This window comes from Brassica napus, chromosome C1 (assembly GCF_020379485.1).
Source record: "Brassica napus cultivar Da-Ae chromosome C1, Da-Ae, whole genome shotgun sequence".
Lineage (NCBI taxonomy): Eukaryota > Viridiplantae > Streptophyta > Magnoliopsida > Brassicales > Brassicaceae > Brassica > Brassica napus.
This window is the reverse complement of record NC_063444.1, coordinates 21,943,008-21,949,007: the sequence shown is the minus strand read 5'-3', so window position 1 is coordinate 21,949,007 and position 6,000 is coordinate 21,943,008.

The window sequence follows — 6,000 nt, the reverse complement described above, 5'->3', positions numbered from 1 at the left end:
AGATAAGATAATTATTACTAGTTTTTTTTTGAAGAAAATAATTATTATTACTAGTTGATAATGTATTATATTTCTTCACTCACTCATGTCGATCTGGAGGTTGCTGTAACACCGTTAAACTTAAACATCCAATCCTCTGTTTATGGCATGTCTCATGTATTCTTTTGATGTGAGATATAGTGGAAAGTCTATAAAGTAATATACGATAAATTAATAAACGTTATAAACTAATAATTTTTTTTTGGCTTCGAATTGGACCGGTTCAAAATATGACACAAATCGATAAAATAATAAGATAATAATTTTTAAAAATTTATGTAAATATATGGTCCCACTAAAATCATAAATTAATAATCTATTTATATATATTTTTTATATAAGTACAAGCTAAACATTATATTGTTGGTTTTATATTCACAATAAATTATCTATATTTTTTAAAAAAATGTAATATATTTTGGCAATATTTAGTAAGATTATATCGAAAACCACATTCGAATTCTATGAAACATAAAAATATACACCAGATAATATGGTAAAACAATATGAAAGTATAATTTCTAAAATTTAATTAATGTATATACAGTAAAATAAACTATTTTCATATTTTATAAATAAAAATAGAAAAAATAAAAATATACTTTTTATAAATTAATAAATAACATAGTCCCAACATTATTAATTTATAGAATTTTTACTGTATATACAATTTATGTCCTATACTTAATACGTTGAGCGTATGAACTGATGAATACATAGTTGATAGTTACAAATACCCTATAGCAGAAAACGATTAGGTACATTACATAAGTACATCATATTAGTATATAATACGAATAGTATAATACAAATGGATTATATAATGCATGTTAAGGGAAAGCTTTTGGTGGAGGAGAGGCGGCTTTTGGACGACGCAAAGAGCCGTTTTTCACTACTTATCTTCGTGGAATCTTCAAAAGCATATCTTCTTTTTCTTCACATTTGGTTCAATAAAAATACTAACAAGGTATGTCTACTGTGTTTTGTGGATGATGGCCTAGAACAATGAAATATACCAATAATATCTTTTCATTTTGGGCAAATCTCCAAAATAACATTTTTCTAAGTTTATATCACAAAAATAGCATTCCAAAACTAAAATGACCAAAATAACACCTTTTTAAGTTTATCCTTTGAAAATTTTAATTTTTTTATTTTTCAAAATTTGAAATTTTATCCCCAAAACCTCATTTCTCAACTCTAAACCCTAAACTCTAAACTCTAAACCCTAAACCCTAAACCCTAAACCCTAAACCCTAAACTCTAAACCCTAAACCCTAAACTCTAAACCCTAAACCCTAAACCCTAAATCATAAACCCCACCATTTAACTCTAAACCCTAAACCCTAAATCCTAAACCCCACCATTTAACTCTAAACCCTAAGTTTGTGACTTTTGATAAAACATTAAGTGTTATTTTTGTGACTTTTGACCTTGAATACTAGTTTGGGAACAAAAACTTGATTTAGTGGTATTTTTGTCTTTTTCTCTTTCATTTTCCGTTAAACAGACCAGTAGTATGTTGGTACATATTATATTTTAGGATTCGTTAATATTAACTTAAATGTCAAACTAATAAAAACATGAAAGATCCAATGATTTTATACGATTACTATTGTTTAATATGATCGTGGATTTTTTGTATAACACTATCACAAACTCATTAAGTTAGACTCTGTCTTAGTAAATAGTAGTCACCCGGTACTAGTTAAACCATTTCCAATTGGATAATGTGGAGAGGTCGTCTCAAGTTCGAATTTAGTAATGAGGAGAAACTGTTAATATACATAAAACATGCATTTGCCTACACTATGAAGTGATTATTGACCTTAGTTGCAACAATTAAACAAATAATTTTCTACATAATTATATGGAAATCAATTACATAACTCATAAACATTTTATTTATAGTACTAAAACTCCATAAAATTATTGCTTATTTCTTATATTTTTAGTTTAGACCCTTAGAAAATATAAAGAATAATATGTTGTAGATCAACGGTGACTATTTTTGTAAGAGTGGACTTTTCAAATTGTATTCCACAAAAATGAAAGATTGTTTGAAAAGAAAATTGAAAATCTTTTACCAAACAAGAGAGGAGTTTTTTTTTTCGAACAGAAGAAGTGATTTGGAGATCTTACGAAGTGAGGCCAGTTTAAAGTATACTTTCGATTTCGACCAACCACCAACTGGCAAACAAATGCTTATGGTCCACGTCACTAAACTCTCACAAGCTTATTTATAAGCGAATGGGCTTTAATTATTTTGAATGGAATGTTCGATTGTTATCACTTATGACAGAAACAGAAACAGCTGCAGCTTCGGTCCCCTTTTCATCCACCTCAATGCAAGCTTTATGGATAACTAGTGGTATTCCGGCGCTCGTATATTTTTTTCTTAAATAAATTTACAATTCATTCTATATTCTTAATAGTAAACAAAATATGTCAAATTTCAGGGAAGTTCCACAAACATGTAAATAAGATTTCGATAGAGAACACTACCACTACAAGAAAACAGGGGGATTCTGATGGCCGAAATCGTTGGAAATTCGTCGGAATAGCCCGATTCCGACGAATTTCCGACGAACCCGTCCGTCGGTATCGTTTCGTCGGAAAAAAAAAATTCGTCGGAATTTCGTCAGTACTTCCGACGACTTTCTGACGAATACCGAGAAACGTCATTCTGACGAACTTCCGACGATATTACGATGCGGACACACGAGACTAGAGTTCATCGGAAAAACTACGTACCGACGGACAACGTTCCTCGGACAATTCCGACGTAGGGTGTTCCTCGGTGTATTCCGACGAACACTGGTCGTCGGAATATACCGACGGACAATGGTCGTCGGAATATACCGACGAACCTAGTTCGTCGGTATATTCCGACGAAATGTGGTTCGTCGGTACATTCCGACGGATATATATCCGTCGGTATATTCCGACGACCCTGTCCGTCGGTATATACCAATTTTAAAAACGAATTGATTTTGCATTTTTATATATTTTTTGAAATTAATAAATTAAAAAAAATCAGAAATTTAAAACTAATAATATTATATAATTTAAATTCATACAAACCGAAATAGGAAAAAAACATTCAAAAAGTTTAAAATTCATACAAACCGAAATAGAAAAAAAAACATTCCGAAAGTTTTAAAAAGCCGAAATAAACTAAGATGAACTCGAAGACATCAAACGATCTAGCTTCTGCATAATCTCGGTGTTGAACTTCTTCTGGGATGCCAACTCAGCAAGGATAGTGGCATTCTCCGAACGGATAGTGGCATTCTCCGAAAGGATAGTGGTGTTCTGCTCCTCCAATGCCCCAATCCGTTCATCTTTGTCATGTAGCTCCTCGAGAATCATGGGATCGGCATACGGAGCTTGCGAAGAAGATGTCGGATACGAAGAAGCACGACGGGCCAACTCAACTAAACGGCATACTTTCCTTTTAGGAACCGCCTACAAAAATATTTAAAGTAAGTAAATAGGGACAAGTAAGTAATCGACATTATAAAAAAAATATATTAATAAAAAAAATTACCTTTTCAACCATCTCATTTATTTGCAATAGAGACAGGTTGGTTGAAGCTCGCGTAGAGTCGCCGTCATCAGAGAGAGGCTGAGATTGAGAAACTATTTCAGCTTCCACCAAATCAACTACACCTTTGATAACGGGGTCCTGAATTTGACCCGTCGTCTTGTTAGTGTGAGCCACCTTAATGAGTTGGAGACGATCAACGGGATTACCGTCATTTGCTTCGATCTAAAAAAACGCCATTATTAGCCAAGAAATATATAAAATATTTATTTAAAAAATATAAAGATAAATAATAATAAAAAACTTACAAGTTCATCCTCCTTAGTAGACATAGAGCAAGCGCCGAGGTTGTGCACATACATACCTTTCCCGCCACGATCGCTCTTCCGGTTCCTGGAGTTCCGGGAAGACGTCTCTGCAGTTTCTTTCTTCTCCCAATGAGCTATCAACTGCTCCCACACCGTCCCGTTGATGAACCGTGGCTTCTTGTTCTTCTGCCAAACTGTCTTCCACGCGTTTATCTGCTTTGTGTAAGAGTCCATGGCCTTTTCGTTGAATTTCTTACGGACTGTTTCCGTAAGATCGGAGTGCCAGTTGAACTCTTGCTACAAAACAAACACAATTTAATAAGTAAATATATTTAAAAAAATGTAAAAAATTTAAAAAAATGAAGAGTTACTATACCGCAAATTGACGAAACCACAACTCTCGTTCGTCGGAAGGGATCACACTCCACTTTGGATATCCAAAACGGAGCATGGAGTACATCATCTGGTTGATGCTCCGGCTAATGCCATTTTTCGACTTGGTGAACCTTTTAAAAAATACAAGTTAGCAAGTTAATTAAAGGAAAAAATATAACGGTACAAATAAAAAAAATACTAACCAAGTGCTATGGCCTCGTCGTGGGTTGGGTTGGAGAAACGGGAGATGCTCTCGACCTGGTTGTTGAACCAATAGATGAACCGGCATGACCCCCGGATCTTGTTGAGCAGCAGCGTGAGGGGCAGAGGGAGCTGGAGCGGGAATATATGCGGGAACCGAGTCATGAGACGATCCCGATGCACGGGAACTGCTCACCGAACTACGTCGAAGACGGGCTGCGGGGCGGGCTTCATCCTCGGCCCTAAAAAAAAAATTAATACATCAAACATATTTTCAAATCATTTCTATTTTTAATGTTTTCATTTATATATTTACAAAATGTTTTATAAACGTTTTAAAAAAAACTATTAAACCTTTTATATATATATATATATATATGTATACAAAATTATAAAAACTTTATAAATATAGAAAAATGTTGTTAAAAATTTATAAATGAAGAAAAATGTTGTTAAATATTTATATTTTATTTAAAAAAACGTTTTATTATACATAGTTTATTAGTGGAAACTTATAAAAATTATAAAAAATTTTAAAATTTTTATTATACATGATTTACATATATATATATATGTATACAAAATTATAAAAAATTTATAAATATAGAAAAATGTTGTTAAATATTTTAAAAAAAATTTAAAAACGTTTTATTATATATATTTCATTACTGGAAACTTGAAAAACGTTTTTAAAAATAAAAAAAAACGTTTTAAAAAATCAAAAACGTTTTTAAAAATAAAAAAACGTTTTTAAAAATCAAAAAATGTTCCAAAAAAAACTAAAACAACAATCCAAACAACAATCCTAACTTATATATACTAAACACTTATTATGTGTTATTTTCATAGTTTTGGCATCTAAATTTATAGATTTTTATGATTGAAACTTTGTAGAAACACATGTCGTCGGTATTTTCCGACGAAATACCGACGACCTTTCCAATTTTCAATGAAACCCATTGTCGTCGCTATGTCGTCGGTATATTGCGAGGGATTTCCGACGGACCAATAAAAAAAAAAAAAAAAACTAATCAGAATCTTCTGAATCTTCATCAAACTCCCCAACCTCGGCTTCCGGCTCTGAATGTACGACAGCATCATGTCCAAACACAGTCAAATTCTCAACGAGTTAAACATTTTCCAAATCTTCAACTGCCTGGGCGTTGCTGGTAGACTCTGGTTGCAATGGTTCATCATCATCAGAAGTTCCATCCACTCGTCCTCTTGGGTTGATTTGCGTTACAGTAACCCATGGATCGTCTCTGTACGTCACCCGAGGGTAACTGATGTAGCACACCTATACATATCAATTATACAAGTATTAGTAAAATATATAACATTAATTAATTATATTGGTAAAAAATTATGAATAGATTGACATACCTGATCAGCTTGCGAACCAAGAATGAAGGGATCATAATATTGAAGTTTCCGCCGCGAATGAACTGATGTAACACCAAACGCATCAATCTTCACTCCTCTATCTGGGGTGGTGTCATACCAATCACAATAGAATACTACACAACGCAA